We start from the raw sequence: 24,267 nt of genomic DNA on the forward strand, positions 1-24,267 counted from the left end.
TATGCACCATTGTACTCCCAGGACTCTTTCCACCGGAAGTAAATCTTGTTCCAAATCCAAGTCCTTCACATGTTTTGCTCTGAATTCCTCTGGGATTTTTGCCAGAACATTTTGATTATTACTCATCCATTTTGTCAACGAAAACCCTCCTTTCGCACAAATAGCAAAAAGGTTGCGATAAAGAAAAACAGCCTCTTCCTCCGAATTCACTGACAACAAACAGTCGTCCACATAAAAACAATGCAGGATTGCCTCGGTTACTTCCTTGCTGAAGTCTTTATTGTCTTCAGCACACCGTCTGAGGGCAAAGTTTGCACAACTGGGTGATGAAGTAGCACCAAAAAGATGCACAACCATACGATGTTCGACCATATTCCGCGTAAGGTCACCATCGGGCCACAAAAGAAATCTTAACATGTCTGTATCTTGTTTTGGTACCCTCACCTGGTAAAACATGGCTTCGATATCAGCTGTGATCACAACTCTTTCCTTCCTGAATCTGGAAATCACCCCGATCAAAGAACTGGTGAGACCGGACCTTGTAACAATTGGCTATTTAAAGATATACCTCGAAATGTAGCACCACAATCAAAGACAACCCGAAGCTTTCCCTTTCTTGGGTGATGGACACCGTGATGTGGTATGTACCATACCTTCCCATCGCCACGTCTTAAGTCCTCCGTTGGCACTCTCTCTGCGTAACCTTTAGAGATAATGTCTTTCATGACAGCGGAGTATTCAGAATGAAATGAAACATCCCTCTTCAGCCTTTTCTTTAGGTTCAGAGCACGCTGTTCAGCAATTGTCCTGTTGTTTGGCATACAAACATTTTTCTTCCTCAGAGGTAAGCCAATAGTATAATGACCATCTACAAGCTGTAACGAGTTTGTTACCACCTCAATGAATTTGTGATCTTCTCTTGAAAGCCCAAACCTGTTCGTTTTCGTTACACTCTGGAAAATCAACCTTGAATTGTTGCTGCCACAACTCTCCCAAGTTTGAAACTGAAATCCGGTTGACCGTAACGTCAGGATACTTAAAGGCAGACTGGTCACCACCATCTTCTCCTAGTGGACCATTTACTGTCCATCCCAACCTGGTTTTAATTGCATATGGTCCGTTGTTGACACTGCAGATCACTTGAATCGGCTCCATAACCCTTGGGGCATTGATTCCTATAAGAAGTTCAACATCAGAGTCAATTTCAGGTAGAGACACATGATTCAGATGTGGCCACCCCTTCAGATCCTTTTGTCTTGGGATGTTTCCACTATGCACAGGCATAGTATTTTGAGTATAAGCATCAGGCAACTCCCAAAAGTCATCTTTGTTCAAACCAGCCACCTCTAATCCAGAAACAACATGGGTACTTGTGACTTTCTCCTGTCCCATAGTAGGCAAGAGAATATTAGTCTTTTTACCTGAAAGACCAAGTCTGTTCATCAGTGAAGGTGTACAAAATACCGCAGAGCTACCTTGATCCAGAAAAGCGTAAGTAATCACAGTCTTATTACCCTTTTTAGATTTCACTTGCACAGGTACTATGGAAAGCTTACATTCAAATTCACCAGCCCCAATAAATCCACTGGACTCAACAGTTTCTGGAACACCCATTACAGTGTCCGTGTGTCTCCTGACAGATTTCGAATCGGTCTCATTGGCCCTTGGGTAGATGTGAAGTATACTAGGATGTTTAAGATTACACACTTTACATGAAAGGCGACTTCTACAATCTTTACTGATGTGCCCTGTGCACATACAGCCAAAACAGACGCCATACTCTTAAGAATGCAATCTTCTCACTATGGCTCCTCTTTTCCAATAGAGGGCACAACTCCAGAGCATGTCCACATCTGCAAAACAAACAACTCTTGTTGCGGGGTACTATTTCTTTTTTGTTGGTTCCAACTTCTGACTTCTTTTCCATTTCTGTGACGGTAGTAGCAAAACTGCTTCTTTTAGATTTAAGATAAGACTGAGACTTGTATTTGTTCAACAGTTTACTACCTGTAAATGCGGGACCATCCTGTATGTCTCCGAAAACTGGATCAGTCATTATTTTTACTTGTCTTTCAACGAAGTTAACGATGTCACTGAAGGTAGCTCTTTGTTGGACAGCTTCCTGCAATTCACAGACTTCAGATCTCCATTTTTTCCCTCAACTTGAATGGTAATTTCTTCACCACTGTCAACATATTAGAGGGTATATCCAACTCGTGAAAATACTGAATATCTTCCGTGGAGTTACAACAGCTTCTTAGAAACAGACTATAATCCTGTTAAAGCTCTGACATCTTCACTTTTGATACTTGCCCATGAAAGAGCCTTTTCCATATAAGTAGATGCAATTATATACTGGTCACCAAAATGCTCTTGTAGCAAACCCTTGGCTCTTAAATACCCACGGTCGGCAGGCATATGCTGGCAACTCTTTATAATCTCCTTTGGATGACCCCTGGTATATTGTTCAAGAAAATATAAGCGATCACTAGAGCTTTCAGTTTTACGCTCCACACAACTTTCAAAGGATTTCATAAAGGCATGATATTGCAGAGGGTTTCCATCAAACACTTGAATTTCCCTTTTCGGCAAAGATGACAAACACTGTTGTTGAATCAGTAAAGATGTTATTTCATTTTGCTTATCCATAATATGGAGAACTTGATCCTTATTTCCTGGACCAGAATTCACATAACCACTTGGATTGGTTTTACTTAATTTTGAGATGTTCATATTCTGGGAATAAATTATGTTAGAAACGTTCCCCTTTGGCTTGGCACCTTCACTGCCATCACCACCCATAGATGAAACAATTTGTTGCGTATCAGCTCTAGGAGTAAATGAATTTGCATCAGCACTGAGTGCCTGTTGTCCTTTATCAAAATAGGGATTCATTACATCAGAACGATGAGTCACATCACTTTTAACACGATGCACACTAGAACCTTTAAGCACTTTCACTTTTGCCATAGTTGCAGCAATCTCCATTCGCAATTCAAAATCCTCTTTCTGTTTCCTTAAGGTCTGTTCCTTTTCTTCAATTGCGTGTTTTTCCTTCATTAAATTTTGACGTACCAGCAAGGCTGCAATGTCAGCCTCTGCCTTAATGCGGGCCGAAGAAGTTGTTGATGTGGTTGAACGTCTTGTGGCAGCACTACGTTGACTTGATACTTTACTTCCTATATTAGAGATACTGTCACTTGGGTTTATATCATCTTGATTCTGCATGGAAATCTGAGGCATATTCTGGGTTTTTGGATCATTCGAAGGGCATTCAACTGTTTTCAACTGTTGATCCTGGTTATCCTCATGGCCTTTCTTAATTCCATGTATCCATTCATTGGTCTCTTTTATAAATTCATCACTGTATTTATAGATGCTTGAAAACCACTCATTTTGTTTGATTTGCTCATCAATAGGCAATAATGGGATCACTGAATCATGAAGCTTAACTGTCTCTTTAAAAGTTTGCCCCAAAGCTTCAAGTTCAGACTGTACAGCTGAGACATTCTCATTTTTCAGCGTGAGTTCTTTGATGGCTGGTATAGAACTTTTAATCACATTTACGTTTCTTTTTCGTTCTTTCTGAAGTTGCTCAAGTTTATAAGTCAAAGCCTTTGCTGTGAGTTGAACTTTTCTTCTACATTTGTCCGGTTCAAGTACAACATCTGCCCCGGTTTCAATCTCACTCATGATTGAAGCACGCACACAGCGCGTCTAAATACGACACACAAACGAACAATTCAAACACCACATATCATTAGATATGCATCACAACTTCAATAGACTCACAAAAGCCCAGCAGTCTAAACAACGATTCACCAAACACACTCCAACAGTGTGGCTAAATACAGCATAAGACACTTCCTAAAACAAGCGAACACAATCCAAAACAACGCATATCAACGGATATTTCAACTCCAATAGATTCGCAAAAGCCCAGCAGTCTAAACAACGATTCACCAAACACACTCCAACAGCGCTGCAGCAATCGTAAACAAACTGCAAACTGCCAAACCATTTCAAATCATCCAGTAGCCCCTCACTGCAGAACACAAGATCCAGGGGGCGGAGTTGGATCTACGTACAGGGGGCGGAGTGGGATCCAGGTCCAGGGGGCGGAGTTAGATCTACGTACAGGGGGCGGAGTTGGATCTCGTCTCACTGAATTTTGATTGGACATGTGACAGATTCATACTTTTTCGCGTCTTACTATTGTTTCCGCATCGAGTAGTGAATAAAGTTATTCTTGTGACGGAAAAACAAACTTGCTAAAACAAGTTTTTTTTTTTGTGAAACGCTTTAAATGCTTAGTTACAAAGACTAGTTTGAGCAATGTGGATATGTGTGCACATAATTATGGACAATAACCAAATATTTTAATTTGGAGAAACCTTTGTATTAATTTCAAAACATAACTACCTAAATAAAATCTTACGTTTCACAATTCCTGAAATGCCCGTAGTTTCTTGTTACAAGTAAGAATAAAAACAAGTGTGTTTTTTGATTGGCTAACTCTTTACCCCTCTCAGGGTCCACTTTGACTTCAAATTAATAAGTAGCCACATCTGCTTTTATTGGAGTGGTATTAAATCAACTGTCTACTACATTTTCTAATCAAGTAGAAAATACGTGTGCTTTCATCCACTGATCATGAACATTAACAGAAAAACTGCATGTGACTAAAATACTATAAATTACAATTGTAGCTCTAGACATTTACATACGGCTATGATTTTATTAATACAGTTGTCTGATTGATTTTATAGACTCAAGCGTTCAGAAATCACACAAAATAAAATGAAGCAGTTTTACTACGATAAAACCATGGTTAATTTTGGTAAGGTTTGTGATTTAAATATGTTTTTGTTGAAGAAATTAAAGAGGCTGTAGCATTTCTATCGCAAAAAGGTGGCCAAAAAAAATAAAAAAAAAACCCTAAAAAAAATTAGTGGATATTTGAATTAAATGTTTGGTCAATATTAAAGAAGGATTTGATCACCTGTAAGTGTAACAACAGCAATTGCCAGGCCATTGGTGCTTTGCAGGCATTTGTAGCCTAATGCAAATTGTTTGTATTACATTATATTTAACAGTGTTATTCAATAAATCCATATGATTATTATTAATTAATCAATCATTATTGCATCATTTTTATATAATACATGTTAAGTCATGAAAACTAGAATATTAAGTCAAATGCATTGTTGTTGGTGGTGAAATTATTACCGACATTAAAACACGTTACTAAAGGCTGATTTATACTTCTGTGTAGGCTATGCATCAGTTTTCATTTATACTTCTGCGTCGTTGTCCGCTTAGGACCAAGACAGTTGCTGTTTTAAATGCCTTTTCAACAGGATGAAAACAGCTACAGCTGTGTGATCAACAATCCCATCAGCAACCAGACTCAACATCTGGACATCACTCGACTTTGTCACAAACTCTGTCACACATAAGTAGTGATATGTGTGTTTATTGTTTACATTAATGTTTCTCTTCATCATCACAGCACATATTCTTCAGGTCCAAGGCTCCATATCTCTGATAGTGTTGGTCTCTGCTGCTGCTGGATCTCTGTTGATTGTAGCTGCACTCGGGATCTTCTGTCTTTCTGCAGGAAACACAGCAAAACTAATCAAGAAGGCAAGTGTTAAATTAATTAAATAAATACATTTTAACCAATAAATAATACTTTGAAAATGAAGTCTAAATATTTTAGTCAGTTGAGAGCCCTAATTCATAAATTCATTTTGATAATTTCTTTAGTTAATGCCCTCAAGTTTATTTAATGAAAAAAGAGAATAATAATAATGTGTATAGTTATGAGTGTAATCTACTGAAATTGTCAAACACCAAATCAGATTACATATCCATATTGAAATCTCTATGAACGATGACTTGTTGAACATGTTGAGCTTCAATGATGTTTAAATTTTACCATACAGAGAATTCAAATTACTCTAACATTCTGTCTGGGTTTGATTTAAAGATTGTCAATCTAAATTTAATGGTAAACATTACATTTGTGACACTGCAGTTTTAGTTCACTGGAATTGTGTTTGTGTGTGTGTGTGTGTGTGTGTGTGTGTGTGTGTGTGTGTGTGTGTGTGAAAACTTGTGTGTTCAAATTTGCTAATGCTGTTTACAGTCTTAATAATAAAACATGTTGTAAAGAAACAGGGTGAGTATATCTTTTATTGTTGACACAGTTGAGACTCGTGAAGAACAGATCACTTATGCTGAGCCCATGTTCTACAAAAGAAACGCATATAAATTGGTGAGATAATTTATATCTCTCTGTATCATTTCAGCACATCAGATGGAGATCTGTGTGTGCTTGTGTTTTGTCTGTATAATGACTTTCACATTCATCACACACACAACAACACAATATAAGATATTTATAAAAGCCATAAGAACATTGAAACAATGACAAATATCCCATAATACTCATGGCACCCACTGCTTCATATAACAGACACATAAAGGGTATGTTTATAGGACATTTGTTTATATTTCAACTGCTCAACATGAACCACTGATGCTATATTTACTTAAGTCAGTTTTTGACACCACTGCTTTTCCTTCTACAATAGTCTAAAGACACGCAAGCACACTTGATTTCAAACTTTGAATTTTAAATGAAACTTATAAGGCAGATTCAGAATAAATTTTGTGTTGTTCACATTGAATTTCAGTGATGTTCAGAATGAACTTGCCACATGTTATTTTAAAATTTGTTATGTATTTTTTTGTGGATAAACAGCTTCAGCGTTAGCATCTACTGCTGGACGTTTGTGGTTGATTTCAGTCTGTGAGCGTGTGTCTGAGGTGTGAAAGATGTGCCTGTCTCAGTAGTGTGTGGTTGCAGGGTGTTTTTCCATTCCTGCCCATATGCTGCTCACAACTTGACGTTTTCTCTACTCAACATTGTGGTAAACTCATCAGTATTTCATTGGTGTATGTTACAAAAAGTGCAGCAGGGCTGCCAACTCTCCTGCATTCAGTGTGAGACTCACACAGTTGACTAATTTCTCACACTCTCACACCACATGTCTATTTTCTAACGCAAAAACACCCTAAGTTGAAAATGTAATAAAAGGATATTGGCAAACAGATTTGGTAAATGCTCCATTTGCACTCTGGAGAACATCAAGTTTGTATTTAAAACATTTTTTTTTCCTGGCATTGAGCAATGTAGCCAATCACAGACATATCTGTTCATTCTTGGACACCTCTGATTGGCCATTCTGCTCAAATAAGTCAAAGTTCACTCACGGTTAAACGCCAGATTTTGTTCTGCATGCTTGTAAATCTTCTCATTGTAACATATGATGTAAATAAGAAGTTAATTGATTATAAAGGAACTGTGTTAGATCGCAATGAACTGAATTAAGTGACACCTTTTTAGTGATTATAAAGGAAGGGCTATTTGCACACTTTGTAGACTAAATATAATCGGTTCGGATTGTTAAGGATTTTAACAAAAGTTTTCCGGAGTTTGAGACCCGGCTTGCAGACCTTTCCTGATCCTGTCCCTCTATCTCTCTCCCACTTCACTTACTGTCCTATTGAAATAAAGGCATAAAACACCAGAAATAAAATCCTAAAAAGTAGCTTTTTTTATCAAATATTTTTCAAGTATACAAATTGTTTTTTTTTTATTTCTTTTTTTTTGTGTTGTTATTTTTTTATAGTAACTTTCATTTATATAGATTTTTCAATCAGTCTTGTATTTCATTCGGAAAGTTCTTGCAGACATATGTTAAGAATTTTAATTAGTGATGAAGAAAGTGAACTTGGAACAAAACTGACATCTGATCTAGATATTTTTGAGTGCATTTTAGTTCATATTCATGGTGTCCCAAGAATAATTTTTACTAAGTGCACTTGTTTTTCACCTGGGTGTACATTCACTCCCCCTACAATTGCTAATAATTTTTAGACTTTGTGAAAGGCTATGCTTGTGAAAAGAGGTTGTTGCCTAATGGTCGGAGAGTCATCTGATATCAGCAGTCATAATTTTATCAGTGAACAAAACTTTTGCTAATATTACCAATCAGATCTTGAAGTACCTGTTGATAAAAAAGATACATTCTTTGAGTATAACCTAAATGACAAATTATCTGGATGGTGTTTTGCATAGGCCTACATTTATACTTCTAGTGAAGAAACAAATGAGGGGTGAGAGGTTAACATTTCCAATATAAAAAAGGGGCCACCCCATTTTTAAAAAAAAAAAAATACAAAAAACATGAATAAATGGGAATTCTCACTCCAAATTGAACTCAAAAGTAGGCAGTCCTGTTATGCTGTTTTTGTTTCAGCATCTGTAAGTCGCTGAACTTTTATCATGATAAACAGTGTGGAATGTGAAACAAGATAACCCTGGATTCTGTTTACCTGGAGTTCAGAATAAAACTGTTAGTTTCAGTATCAGAGCCGGACAGTAACGGAGTACATTTACTTGAGTACAGTACTTAAGTACAATTTTGAGGGATCTTTACTTTTGTACTCTTTACTCCGCTACATTTCTATCCATAACCGTAAGTACCCGTTACTTCTTCGGCCCGTCCACACGGAGACGGAGCTTACCCCAATCCGATCTTTTTTTCCTCGTCTCAAGAAATATCCGCGTCCACACGAAACCGCAAAACGATGTAGTATACATGCCAAGACCAGCATGTGGCGCTGTAATTCTGCCACAGAGATACACTAAAAACGGAGAAGAAGACTTGGACTATGCTCATAAACCTTGTTAGTTAATAAAAAAGACAATCGTTCAGTGTTTGTTCATGTTTTTGTTTCTATTACGTGACGTAGCGGTGTCTGATTAGGGCGAGACATGGGCTGATGACTTCATCATTTCAGAAAATATACGGATTCGCCGTCCAGACGAAAACGCAAAGGCGGCGTTTTCAAATGTATCCACTCTGGGACCCCGTTTTCGGTTTCGGTTTCGTTTCACTCTTCCAAAACGCCGGATTCCGTGTGGACGAAACGCCTATACGATACAAAATTTGTGCGACGGAAAAAAAGAAAAATCTCGGAAATGTATTGTTTCCCTCTCAAACGTGATTGGATTGTGCAGGCGCCACTGATTGGGACACAGCCTATCAGCAATCACATTCAGCTATCCGCCAAAGACTTCATGACATCTGATTGAATTGAAGTACAGTACACACACATACACACAGACACACACACACACACATAGATTGTGTGTGTGTGTGTGTGTGAGAATGGTGTTATTCAGTTGAAAGTATTTTCTCCTGCCTTTGCCTGTATGTCTGTGAGAGGAAGGTGCTTAAATTAGCTGAATTTTATTTTTCCTTCTTGGTACACTGACCTAAACACAGCTGATTAGCTGTTTTTCTTTAATCATTATTATTTTCTCTTCTATGCTGCGTGTATAACACGGTCAGGTTCAGAGGTGTGTCAGAACATTGCTATATTGCCGCCTTTGCTGATTTAGGTTTATAGATTTGATTGATGTAAAAACAGAGAAAATCACACGTACACAATTCTTAGCTGAATTTTCTTTTCTGATATTACACATTAATGTAAGCTGAGCATTTTCTTTGAGTGTTCTTGAGTATGCGGTGTATTTAACACAGTAAGGTTCAAATGTGGGTGCAAAAATTCAAAAAAAAAAAAAAAAAACACAAATATTAAAATTATATCATTAATGACTCACCCTCATGCCGTTCCAAACGCGTGAGACCTCCGTTCATCTTCGGAACACAGTATAAGATATTTTAGATTCAGTCTGAGAGCTTTCTGACCCTCCATTGAAAATGTATGTACGGTATACTGTCCATGTCCAGAAAATACATTTTGGTCCAAAAAATTACGGCTTTATTCAGATTTTCTTCTCTTAGGGGTGTTTTGTGATGGTTAGTTTTTTGTCTGTTTAAGTACGGCTAAATTAGGGGTTTTTTGAGATTTTCTTCTCTTCCGGGTCTGTTGTGAGGCGTCATACGTCAGCGGCGTCACTGCAGTTTTGTGAACGCGCTCACAACAGACACGGAAGAGAAGACAATGATGAATAAAGTCGTCATTTTTGTTATTTTTTGGACCAAAATGTATTTTCGATTCTTCAACAAATTCTAACGGACCCTCTGATGTCACATGGACTACTTTGATGATGTGTTTTTTTTTACCTTTCTGGACGTGGACAGTATACCGTACATACATTCTCAGTGGAGGGACTGAAAGCTCTTGGACTAAATCTAAAATATCTTATACTGTGTTCCGAAGATGAATGGATCTGGGGTTTGGAACGATATGAGGGTGAGTCATTAATGACATACTTTTAATATTTCGGTGAACTAACCCTTTAAAACTCTAGCAGAGGTTTGTCAGAGCATTGCCATTGTGTGCAAGTGAGAAATGTTAAATAAAGCAACATGGTAAAAAGATGAATATGACTTGATTTTACTTTCACTTCCTTTAACATTCTCCAAGGGTATTAACATTAAAATTTTTCATAACTCCATGTAGGACGTTTCTGTACATAAATGTAAGCACTGTGGCAGTAGTAATGCAATATTTAGAAAATGTACTCTTGGTACTCAAGTACTTTTAAAAACAAGTACTTCAGTTCTTTTACTTAAGTAGACATCTGACTGTAGTACTTTTACTTGTACTTGAGTAAAATTTAGCAGGGGGTATTTGTACTTTTACTCAAGTAATGAAGCTGTCTGTCGGCCTCTGTTCAGTATTTCCAGCAAGAGAAGCAGACTCTAAAAATGGCTGGGTTATTTCAACCCAACTTTTGGGTTTAAAAATGTAATGTAAAAATGTAACACAACGGTTTTGGGTTAGTCCATATTTGACCTAAAGTTGGGTTGAAATAACCCAGCATTTTTTAGGTAGTTATTTCCAGCAAGAGAAGCAGAGGTTACTTCTAAGAAGAACTGTTCTTGAAAGAACACATCCTGGTTTTGAGTTATGTGCATCTATACTGCTGTAATGTTTTTGGTATCAAGCAGATGTTCAATGATTGTTAATTTCTTAAGTTTTCACCAACACTACTAACAAACTCTACTTTGTCAATAGAATAATAGTGCTGCTGCTGTTCAAAATGCAAAGGTAGCTTAATTAACTTTTGTCAAAATTGAGGCATTTACGTCTGTGATCTGATCGGAGACTGTTTTGGTCAGTTCTGTTTTGATCAATTAATATTAAGATGAATTAAAATTCAAGTGGCGCCATCTAGTGTCCAAAATAAGACTTTACCTATAAAAACAATAACAGCTCTACCCTTTTACCTGTGGTTGTTGAAGTAGAGCAGCCGATGAATTAAAATTCAAGTGGCGCCATATTGTGTAAAAAATCAAATCACTCACTTGACACCACTGATATTTCATGTTTAACGAAGTAATAGAAGTTGAACAGAAACAGATACATTTTAGCAACAGATCAGAATAACACAATCCATATTAGTGACTCATCATCATTATATTGTCCAAGCTCCTCTGCTGAAATAAACAGCTAAACTGAAATAATCCCTTCAGGAAAAAAAAAATTGTTGCATTAGTAGGCCATCTATGATCTAATTTGATGTGCTGTTTATTATGATTATCGTTTTTAAAAGCTGGTGGACACATTCAAAGTCCCTTCAGGAAAAAAAAAATTGTTACACAAGTCTGCTAAGTCTACACAGCATATACGTCATGATACGTCCAAAAATATCTGATTCATTCAGACATTCTAAATGTTAAAAATGAATGCTTAATGCATCAGAAAGTGTTAAAATCGTGCTTCAGAATGTAGAGATGTTACCTCTAAACTACTCAGTTCAAACACACCAACAAAACACAATTACATGATAGAAATAATACTGTACAAACAGCCCAGCTGAACAAGCTTCATAGTTCAACTGAAAGAGACACAGATGAAGAAAACAGAATAACAGATTACAAAACAATGTGAAATATGAAGCTTTACCTTGAAAGCCTTACACACAAAAAAGGCAGAACGTTATACTTTACAATAAAAAAAAACTATCTATCTATATATATATATATATATATATATATATATATATATATATATATATATATATATATATATAATATTTACATCTATATATAATTAAAAAAAAAATCTATATAATAAAAACAAACAAATATTGTTTTATCAGTTAGCTTTTTTTGAGTAAAAATTTGTTAGTTTTTTTTAAAACACTCTTAAGATGCTTAATTTTAGTTAAAAAAAAAAAAATTAAAAAAGTATTCAGCTGCCATTAAGTTTTGAAAAACAAAACATAAAAATGCTAGAGTCAGTAGAGTTATTAACCCTATAAAGCCTGTATCATGTTTAATGTATATATTACTAAGGCATCTAAATTATCAACATGATCAAAACTGCTAAAATATGTTGCAGACAATCTACTTGATGCCTTGTGTCATCTGACTGAGTTTACACTTTATAAAGTATATTTTTAGTATAAAAGTAAGCTTGTGCTTGACGTGTCTGTTTGCTGTCAAATTGTTACTGAATTTTATAAACTAAAAATAACAATAACTCTTATATTGTTAGTAATATAATATAAATACTTAAACAACTTATGTTCACTTAACTATCACACAACATTTTTATACAAATTGTGTTCAAATGTATCAAATATAATCAAGCTTCTGAGGAACAATTATTGGTTCATCTTTATGTTTTGAAACTGTAGAAAATTAAGCATCTAAATATCATCTTACAAATACATTATTGGGATATATAGGGTGAAAACTGATATTTTCATTATGTTATGTAAGTATCTGCTATACTGGTTTTAAGGTGCCATGCATTTACAGTACAAACTACACAAATTTCTTAATTTTTAGTCGTATAAATATCAGCATTTGCTATCTGCACCAAATTACAGTCTCAGTTTGGGTCTCAGAATAAAACTGGGCTGGGTTTTCTTTTTTTTTTTTTTTAAATAAGCTCCATATTTTCACTATATCATACTAAATGAGCCATAAATGCCTGATGTATCAAACATAATACTCAACAAGCAAACTTTCTGTATAATAGTTCGTCTTAAGTTTCAATAAACTGTTCATTTTTATATATATATATATATATATATATATATATATATAGTTTGTTCAATATTGTACATGGCAGGCTTTACAGGGTTAAAGTTTCAGTTCCTGAGTGTGAGACTTGAAAACTGTGAGATTTCATGGATCAACCCTTACAGAATCTGAACCTTCTGCCTTTCTTTAACCACAAAGCTTTGCTAACCAAATCACAAAAACACAAAGTTTCAGTGAAACGTTTCATTTCTCAGTGATCCCTCTGAAAACATCAGTTTGAAGTAATGTTGTAGTGTTGTTTAAGTAGTGTGTAAATAGTGTTGTCAAGATGCTAAAGTGAAATCACTATTAATGATATTACACTGAAACCTTGATATTGTGACAGTTTCTGATTATTTTTGTTTTTTTGTTTTAGTATCTTCTCTTAAATTTGCCTTTCAATAAAATAATAAATAATGTTACAGTTGTGTCTCATCAGCAGCCTCAGTCTTATTATGCGATGTCCCATTAGAAGCCGTCTTCATTAGAGTTTCAGTCTGTTCAGGGGATGTGTCTTGAGCATCATCTATCTGTAAGAAACACAGGATTGATATTCGAGTTACACAAACACACAATACTACAAACTAGATATAAAGTTGCTATTTTTGCTTTTATGTTGTTTGTTATTTACTTCATTGGGGAGTTTTTTATTGTGGTTTTTAAGAGAGAATTTACTGTCAATATGCAATATTTCAGATTCATTAGTTAATATAAATAACTAAAAGAACAAGTTGTGTGTTTATGATTATGATAGTAAATTAAAATAAGAAACACAAGTTCACAATATCAAGCATTATAAGGATCTGTTTCTTCCAACTTAATAATAACCGAAAGTGCATGAAACCAGAACATAATAAATGTACAGTTGCAGACATAATCTTACCGGATCACTGCGCTTCCTCCTGATGCCTGTTTGATCAACAATAAAGTTGGTTAAACACGGCTGACTTTGCTTAATTAGGGAATACATACATATACATATATACATACATATATATATATATATATATATATTTTTTTTTTTTTTTTTTTTTTTTTTTTTTTTTCAACTGTATATAATACTTACATTTCATTATTGCTTTGCGTTTGTAGAAAACTACAGCAGCAACGAGCAGAAGAAGAAGAACAACAACAACAACAACAACAACAACAACAACAACGACAGCGGCAGCTGAAGATGATCCTGAATCTGAAACATCGTTGACTGACAGAAAGACAGACAGAATTGACTGATCAATTATATCAAAATTGTTGACCGATATTTACACTTTTTGTACCTGGATCATCAGTGTTGCTTGATTTTAACTGATAAATGGTGCCATCTGGCATTGTTTGTAAAGATCAATCCACTTTCTCATTTAGTGGACCAAAAAATATTGAACTGTATTCTAAAATAAAAGGAAACATGCACTGAATGAAGAGATGATACTCACCAGAGACAGTAACACTAAAGCTCTTAATGATGGTGAATCTGCTGCTGCTGATCTTTAGTTTATATTCTCCAGAGTCTGTGATTGTGATGTTTGTGATGGTCAGAGATCCAGTCTGATTCACCTTCAGTCTGTCTTTGAATCTCTCTTTACACTCATCATCTTCACAGATCTTAATTTGATCTCCAGTGATTACAGCAATGCTAATGTTATTAAAATACCATCTCATCAGATCAGTTGTGTTTTTTATTACGCGAGTTTCTAAAGTAACAGATTCTCCCTCCTTCACTGGCTTTCTCTTCATTTCATCTCTTTTAGCAGCAGGAACATCTGAAACACAAACCAACAGATGATGGAGGGTCAACAACAACAAAAGAAGAAAGAAAAAGAAAGAAAGAAAGAAAGAAAGAAAGGGGAAAAAAAACACACAACATTGTGGTTACATTTTCCATGAATTTCAGACTTAAAATCCTTTATCCATTTTTGCTCATCACAGATTTATTTTACATCAAATCTTCAATTAAGCAGATCGTAACAGAAGATAAGGGTCTCATGAGAAACTGTCAACTCCACCAGAACACAACTGCAGCTCATTAAATAAAAAAGCTCACTAAAATTTTGTTTTGATGATAGATGCACTTGCATTGTATTAACATTTCAATTTACAACAACCTTTTAGCGATGAAGATCAGTCAGCAATCACAGAAATGACTGCTAAGAGCATAAATGCAAGTCAATCAGAGGTATTAAAATGAGCAACTGTCACACTCACTACTCTAAAGAGTTTTGTTCACAAATGCCCTTATAACAGTGATACCTAAAGAAATGCTAGTTTTGTTCACAAAAAAGAGAAATAAAGTTAAGCAGAAAGAGTTCTCAGCTTTCCGTTTGTGGCAGTTGTTTATTTTTTTTTTTTACATTGAATGCAATAGTCAAACTTGGCAAAGGCTTTTATTTACATCTATTAGATAGTATCTATCACCATTTGCACTAAAAGATTTTAGTATTGCAATTTAAACTTGATACTTGATTTAAACAGATGACTAGGCTTTAAATTTTTAAATGACTCACCATGTACAGTAACACTAAAGATATTTTCAATGTAGCGGCTGGTGATCTTTAGTTTGTTTTTTTTTAGTTTATATTTTAAACTTGATACTTGATTCAGGGATCCAGTCTGATTGTCCAGCTTCAGTCTGTCTCTGAATCTTTCAGTACCTCCATAACACTGAACATCTGTACAGATAAAACTGAGATCTCTATTGATTTCAGCAATGCGAGTGTGATAAAAATACCACCCCATTCTGTCTTGTTGGTTCAATTCAACATCAGTGTATAAAGTCACTGTATCTCTCTCCATCACAAACACTGACACTCTGTCTGAATCAACAGCAGAAGCACCTGAAGAAGAAACAAACAGTTCATTACAAATCATTTCTGGAATAGTGGGACAAAAATAATGTGAATCTCTGTAATCAAACTGTGAGGCATGTATAGCATAGGAGCATGACAAAACAATAGGACCATTGCAGTTTGATGTTGTTGTCACAACTAAAATTGATTGTTCATTCATTCATTCATGTGTTTTGATTTTGTTGTTGAAAATAAAATTGGTTGTTAGTTGTTTGATTTTTTTTTTTTAAGCAATTACAGTTTCAAAGTAACTCTGAGAGGAGATGAAGGAGGAGCACTGTAACCTGGTCTTGCTGTACGTCACATCCAAACAAACAGCAGAACATCAATTCACACTTTCACTCATAGATCTTCTGCAACATAATGAATATAATAAAACCCACATCCTGATTCATGTTACAATGCCTAGATTTGTGTTTAATTATCCAAGCAGTGATTAGAGCATAGTTTCCTTGCATGCCTTGCTCTAATTTAAAAAAAAATAAAAAAAAAAATAAATAACCAATTTAAAGGGTTTTAAATAACCTACTGGTATTTTTCCACCTAATAAAAATAGCTTTTACTTTAAACTTACAGTATAACTGTCCCCAGGTTTAAGATATGTCTTTGTATGCCATGTATATTAGATACGTTCATGTTAACAGCAGGCCTATGGTTAATTCTTGAGCTATCCGAAATATTATTTCTTCTTAGATTCAAATTAGATGTCAAAAACATTTTAATTTATAGAATTAAGATCATCAAATACTCTTCAAAACGTTTGATTCTGACGTCAATAAGGAGATATCTAGCCCTGTAACAAGACGAGTGGCCCTATTATTCACCATAAAATAGCTGAACTGATTAAAATAATATGTTCCTCAAGTTCCTCTATTCTTCCTCGTAAAAATGAACGTAGACGGTGATCTGTGATAACGATGCCATGAACTATGATAGTGACAAGAACTACAAAATAATGGGTTTAACCGGCGAATTTAATAAATAAAATAACAAATAAAGTCTTACCACAAACGAAGAACAGGCATACACCTCCTAACGTTAGGAAAAAAGTAAATATATTCATCACTTTTCCGTTGAAAAAGAAGGCAGATTTTACAGAAATCAAAATGTCGGACCCAAAGTGGGCCATAGATCTGTTGGGTGTAAAAAAAAAAAAAAAAAAAGTAACAGAGAGGCCAAGATCTGTTGGGTGTCGAAGCCTTCGTTCGTGTTTTGTCAATTTGGTCTTCGATATCATGAGACTGTTTGGCGGTTCTTGCTAAGGACTATATGTGACTTATGAACCGAGGCGTCGAGTCGGAGCTACCGCGGACAAGCGAGACACCCTCCCTGAACACCCGTGTTCTGGTGAATCACGTCCCCGCCTCGAAATCCGCCGGTGTTATGGTTGTTCTGGTGAATCACGTCCCCGCCTCCTCTCTTTCTTCTTCTTCTTTCTTCTTGTCTTCTTGTATGATTTAATGGTGGTTGACTAGCTAACTTATGGTGTATTACCGCCACCAACTGGACTGGAGAGTATGAAGCATTAACGGGAAGGAAGTAAAAAAAAAAAAAATTAAATTAAAATTAAATATAAATAATTAAATATAAATAAATATATAACTAAATAATAATATTACATAAATAAACCAACCGGTAGTATTAATATGAAATTTATATTCTGCTTTCCAATCCTGTTATCTTCAGATACCTAAGAATTTCTCCCATAGTACTTGTCTGCCCTGAGGCACAACTTAACAGATTTGATATAGTAAAAATAATTATTCCCATGTTTCTCATTTTCTTAAACAACTCTTCTCTTTCTTTGGAATATAATGCACAATGTAGAAGTACATGCTCAATATTCTCTGCTTTACTGCATGTTGTACATAATCCTGACTGATGTGTCCTTATTGTGAATAATGAATGATTTAAACCAGAATGTCCAATTCGAAGTTGAGTAATTATTATGTTTTCTTTTCTATTGTTAAAGCATATTCTCCCTTTGCCAACTTGTTTTTGAATATTGTATAGATGTCTGCCCTTTAAATCATTGTCCCACATTTCCTGCCACTTTTTATTCATGTGTTCTTTAAATTCTTCCTTTTAAACACCCCTTCTTTCTTCTTCTTTCTTCTTCTTCTTCTTCTTTCTTCTTCTTTCTTTCTTCTTCTTCTTGGCGTTTAATGGAGGCTGGCATACAACTTTTATTCTTCTTACCGGCATCTATTGATTAGAAGTCTGGGTCCCGCATTCTCAGACCCCTTGCAACCCGTATGAATTTGTACGAATGACCTACCACACCTAACCCCGCCCCTAAACCTAACCGACACAGGGGTTTAGACAAATCGACCAATTCGTACGTATTTTACGAGGGGACTGAGAATGCGGGACTCTGGGTGCGGGACTGTAGATGCAGCAGGCTCCGGCTCCGAGTCTGCAGCTTCATAATATTTGCCATAATCTTCCCTAAATTCTAATATAACCCTGTGTCCTTTAAATAACGCATTAAACATTGAAAGTTTTTTATCCCCTGATTTATTCCCCAAAAATGTTCATCAAATTAAGTTTTTCTTTATTTTCCTTGAGTCCATCAATCAGTATTTTTCTTTCCTTTCCGTATCTTGGACACTTCATCATAAACGACGCCCCAGTGGCTCAAATTACTTTTAATAGGTACTCTCTTTAGAGCCTGATTAAAATTCCTACAAAATCATGTTATAAATGCTGTTTTAACTACGTTATAATGACCATTAATGTCTTTATTAGTTAATAATAGTAAACAATTGCTTTGCAAAATGATTCATTGTTTCGAAGCGCTCGAAAGAGCACACGCTGGTGACGCCTGCTGGTCAAAAGTTTTTATAATTTATTATAACCTTTATAATTTATAATAACATTAAACTTATTTCAGATTTTCTCTAAACTTTCTTGGATGTTAAGACAGGCACCTGCAATTCTGGCCAAATTTAAGATACGTTGTGTGTGAATATGCACATGTTATAATGTAAGCATCAGGGGCGTCGGACTGGGGGTAAAACCAGTACTGATTACCAAGGCCACAAATGAAGAGAGGGCCCTTGAAAATTCTGGAATATATTTTATTTTACCTGGATATTTTCATGGGGGGCCCATCAGGACTGCCTATGCATAGGGCCCGGGACCTTGTGCAACGCCCCTGGTAAGCATCATCAATGAACCCTTGTGTTTAATTTAAAAAAAAAAGTTTGCTAAGTGAAAGTGAATGTGTATTTGGTGTAATGAAATGTGTTTTTTATGCGGTTTAAGGTTTAAATAAAACACATTATTTTTCCACATACTGTACATTATTGTTTCTCATCCATGCCCTGCCTTCTGAAACATGTCGATTTTCACAAAACTCATCTCTCTGAAAAGCGAGGTGTGCTGTGATTGGCCAGCTATCCAGCGCATTGTGATTGGGTCGATTGCCTCAAGTGTGTGACGGAAATGTTACACCCCTCAACATACTGTGATGCCGTGACCCGGTGTTCTAACAAATAATGGTACCTATCAGATTATGCTACCAACACTGTATTTATCCTACTGGTAAGGGTAGGTGTAGGGTTTGGGGTTAGGTGGTACATGTTAATAAAGGATTTTTGCTTCTGAATTATGCTACCATCTGTTTTAATGGGAGGTAGCAAAATCTGACAGGGTAGCATAAATCGTCAGAACACCGGCGCGACGAGACAAAACCAATAAAACAAACGAGGCATTTGTTGCAATCCAGTGGGGACACAATTACTGATTATAATGACTTATACTATCTTTTTTACGCATTGCGTTGAATCACGGCTTTTTAATGTGTTGCTTTGTATGAATTTGTGATCGGAGGAATGACATACAACAAGCTCTACTCTACATTGCTCAAAACTCACGTTTGAATAATCAGTGAACGGCCGGCGGCTAGAGTGAGGGACGGCCGGCAGGTTCAGCTCCAGGCATGATGAAGCGGATATTGTCCTCTTTTGGAAGACCAAACGAAGTAGTTTCGCTTTCACAACAAAACACACAGCGTCTATACAACATGGCGGCAGAAACAATACTACAACGAGAATAAAAGGTACTCCTTCTTTCTTTGTGTGAACATCTGGGCGGTGTTATGCAAATCTTCCCACATAGTGACGTAGAGATGTGTGGGGGTGTGTTATAACGAGCCGTTTTTTTAGGAGGGCGGGTACGAGTCTTAACTTTTATAAAGAATATCTCTTTGCAACTTCACAGATCTTCTTCATGCACCAAGAGCTTGTTACACTCCAAAGAGAAAGAAATAATTTAAAATCACATCATATGACCCCTTTAAAATGAAGAGCTCTCAGTTCATCTTAAAATAAAACATTCTCATACTTTTAATTTGAAGGCAAAAACACTAAAGACAAAGTGATTGTGAGTAACTGTTGCTATCATGACAGATCTATTTCAGAACCAGTTGCTATCAAAATAATCTGTCTGCCTGGTATTATTGCTGGCGGGACTGTTGCCGACCACTGATATAGCCCAACATAAGTACAACTGCAAGTACTTACAGACTGAGATATTTAATATTTATACATACTATAACTGAGAGAGAGAAAAAAATAAATGAATAAAAATAAAATAAAAATAAAATAAAATAAAATAAAATAAAATTTTTTTTTTTTTTTTTTTTTTTGTTACTGCAAAGACAATAATGTTTTTGAGGTTTTGTTTTATTCAGATCACATAAAAGGTACAAGACAAACACTTGGAAATATTCAGTCTGTTAGTTTTGCATATTGTTTTTAAAAAGTGAGTGACAAGACATACAGCCACGTATGGTGACCCATACTCAGAATTTTTGCTCTGCATTTAACCCATCCAAAGTGCACACACACAGCAGTGAACACACACACACACACACACACACACACACACACACGCACACACACACACACACACACGCACACACACACACACACACACACAAACACACACCGGAGCAGTGGGTAGCCATTTATGCTGCGGCGCCCAGGAAGCAGTTGGGGGTTCGGTGCCTTGCTCAAGGGCACCTCAGTCGTGGTATTACCAGCCCGAGAGTCAAACTCTCTAACCACTAGGCCACGACTTCCTCAGGCAATGTTGCTTTGAAGTAGCCTAATCCTAACCACAGATATTTTTATAGACATTCTTGTTTCTAATGGACATTTTTAAAGTCTCACTGAAAAGCTAAAAGCAGAGCATGCATTCTTTACAATACAAAAAACCTGTCGGTTATGTCTTAAGTGAAAATAAACAGTGGAGAAAGAAATCGGATGTGTGCATTTTGTCTCTTAAAGTGACCCCGGCCTAATTTAGCTGTTAGGTGCAGTGGGTGTCCTTAATGTTAATCCAAGAAAATGAAAGGAAGAAAATCACTCACTGCTCTTGACTGAATTACTGTTGTAGATTTTAACAAGAATGAATCCACAGTCTAACCAACAATTATTCAGACACCAGCACCGGGGCCCCGCTAACCACAGCTACAGCCCTGCCAGTGAATGTGAGAATTTATAATGGCAACCAGAAAGACACTGCTACTGTTGCATCTGCTGACGTCCAACAGCTTATCATACTAAATCAAATGCATGATTATTATTAAAGTCAAAGCAGTTTGCGCTCATACTGTAATTTCTGTAATATAGAATAAAATGTTCATAGCCAAGCAAATCTCGCTATCATTAAAACATTTACATTTGTGTGTTTTTTTAAACTTATAATGATTGCACGTCATTTGTGTGCTTAACTCTATCCAGGACCAGTGTTGGGCATAATGTCATCAAATTACTGATTACTCTTTTTAGAAGTAATCACGTTACTGTTCTGATTACTTCATTTCAAAAGTAATTAGTAATTAGTTGCATTACTAGTTACGTAACTTGTTTTCTACAAGAAATTTATGAAATTTCAGCATACACGCTCCCGATAAATATTTGTTATTAAAGCTCAACATTCAGAGAACACCGTTATTTTTAACTAAAGCAAGCGGCTGCTGCGTGCATGGTTTGACAGAATGCCAGCAAAGAGCGCTGCATTTATATCTACAAATCTATGTTATAACACATTAAATATATGCACAATGAATCTTTCATAATGTCTACAATTCATGTGTTATAATTAGAGGATTCGTGAGCACGCAAATTTCAGCACTGCATTGCTCAACGCTGTAAACACGTGTTATAGCCTAAATAGAAACTCTGCATACGCTTGCAGCTGTTAATCGTTTATATTTTGTGTTAGTTCATGTTGCTTTTGTGCAATAGATTAATAACATTTTTTATAAAGATAATTTATTTGTTGTAATTTGTTTTTTTATGTTTTGAAGTTTATATTTTTATTATTTATTTTTTGTAGATATCACGAGTGTCTACCCGCTCGCAGCAGCAATATTTATTTTTTGCGGTAGTCGCGTGAATCATTTTATTCTCCCGCATGAGCAGGTCTCTAATCCACTGGCACTGTGATCATTCTTGCTTTATCAGTCTCGTTCAGTGTATCATTTGACTGCACTAGATCACTCCCAGGTGACTACAGCAACTTTGTAGTTCACTGACAGCTCATTTCTATTTTTAAGGTGCTACTTTCTGTGTGAAAGTTTTTTTTTTTGTTGTTGTTTTGTTTTGTTTTGTTTGCACATATAATGATATCACTTGTTATGAATTGTTTATGTAAAACCTTTTACCATTACACCAAACCCAAACCTGTATGGCCTACTAATTTAAATAATCTGCCATTTAAAATCATGCAGTATAAATAAATGGGTTTGTTTTTCTAAAATAAATAATACAGCATCAGTTTTATATCATTAGCTTTTCAATGGAAAAAAAAAGACAGTTGTTGACTCATGTTACCTGTGCTGAAGTCTGGCCTCGAGCTGCAGCTGCTCTGCAGTTCATCATCATCTGAGGTGAAATGTAGCTTCAAACTAAAGCTGGTTGCATTTGTAGACATGCTGCAACAAATAAGTTGCTTTTTGTGTGAAATGCAACCATTCTCAAACTTTCAGAACTGAAAAAATTTGTTTGATGATTTAACGGTTTAAAAAGTCATGTGATGAACTAAAATGACGGAAGTAATTTCCTCCAACTGCTCCGTGTTAGCATCTGTTCTGTAGTAGCAGTGTTCTTTGAAAAACAAAACTGCTGTTCTTCCTACTGTGTCCTTTACATTATGTTCAGTTCTACAGATTTGGGAATTTAAAACTATTTTTAAAATGATTTTATAGAAACATTAATAAGGTCTTGTTGGAAAGAGAGAAACATAACGATGGTCTGCCATTAATTTTCTGTCACATCAGCAATGTTCCTGTTTAAGTTTGCGTTTTCTTGCAGAAATCAAAGTCGGAGGCTGTGTATGAAAATGTCCCCAAAAAAACGATAATCAAATACCGTGTCTACTGGAACTGATGATAGAGCTCATACAGGATGCTGTCTAATACTGTTTTGGTTTTGTTCACATTTATTCTCTGCCTATACAGCTCAGTTTAATTTTGCCTATTTGTATTACATCTTTTGATTTCATCTAATGAATTTTTTTTTTATTTTTATTTTTTTTGCATGTGTGCTCTCATAAGTTGTTATTGTGATGTCCAAAATATTGTTGCTTTAATTTGATGCCTCACAAATAGCACAGTATTCAGAAACTCTACTAAATGTTTTATCGTATGGAAATGTAGTTTCTTTATTAAAAAAAAATCACCCTTCAGTGTGCCGTTTTGTCTGTCATTTATGGCTCTTGATTTATACTTTTTAGACAGTTTCATTGGAACATTGAGTGCATTAGTGGTTTACAGTATCATCACACACAACATGCTCAGCTGGACATTTTAGCAAATGTAGTACAAGCTCATTATCTCTCTCTAGTGTCCAAAGGAGAAAATCACCTCCCTGATTACAGCTCTACATTGCTATAAGTAGATGCTGCTGGAACCTTTCAAGAAACAACAGGCAAAATAATGCTTTTTTACAGTTTGTATATCCCAGGATTATATTATGGATATTTTTGTGTTTGGTTTCACTATGGTTCCATTCCAAGGCAGTCACTGCAATGGGAATCTACTAAAACCATTATAAGACTTTTTTTAGCTATAACATTAAAACAGTAAAAAGTCATTGGAATGAAAAGGTTAAAGGCCACTAAGGTTTTTTGCACAGTGGATGGATTTTTTTACACCATCCAATTGCAAACTTCTAATTGATGGGCAGTTTTGGTCTAACGGTGAAACAGTCAGACTTGTAACCTGAAGGTTGTGGGTTCGAGTCTCAATACTGGCAGGAGTTTTAGGTGGAGGGAGTGAATGAACAGCTCTCTCTTCCACATACTATACCCATGACTGAGGTAAGACACTT

The 24,267-nt window shown here is 35.7% G+C and overlaps 1 long non-coding RNA gene across 1 annotated transcript; it reads right to left on the reverse strand.

Annotated features, from left to right (window-relative positions):
- Nucleotides 1-13,465: 13,465 nt before the first annotated feature.
- LOC122144887 lies at nucleotides 13,466-14,549 on the reverse strand. Its single transcript, XR_006159899.1, has 3 exons — nucleotides 14,149-14,549; nucleotides 13,966-13,991; nucleotides 13,466-13,612 (listed from the first exon to the last, which is right to left on the reverse strand). It is a non-coding gene; the product is annotated as an uncharacterized LOC122144887 (long non-coding RNA).
- Nucleotides 14,550-24,267: the final 9,718 nt, after the last annotated feature.

The sequence above is a fragment of the Cyprinus carpio genome, unplaced genomic scaffold (genome assembly GCF_018340385.1).
Source record: "Cyprinus carpio isolate SPL01 unplaced genomic scaffold, ASM1834038v1 S000006795, whole genome shotgun sequence".
NCBI lineage: Eukaryota > Metazoa > Chordata > Actinopteri > Cypriniformes > Cyprinidae > Cyprinus > Cyprinus carpio.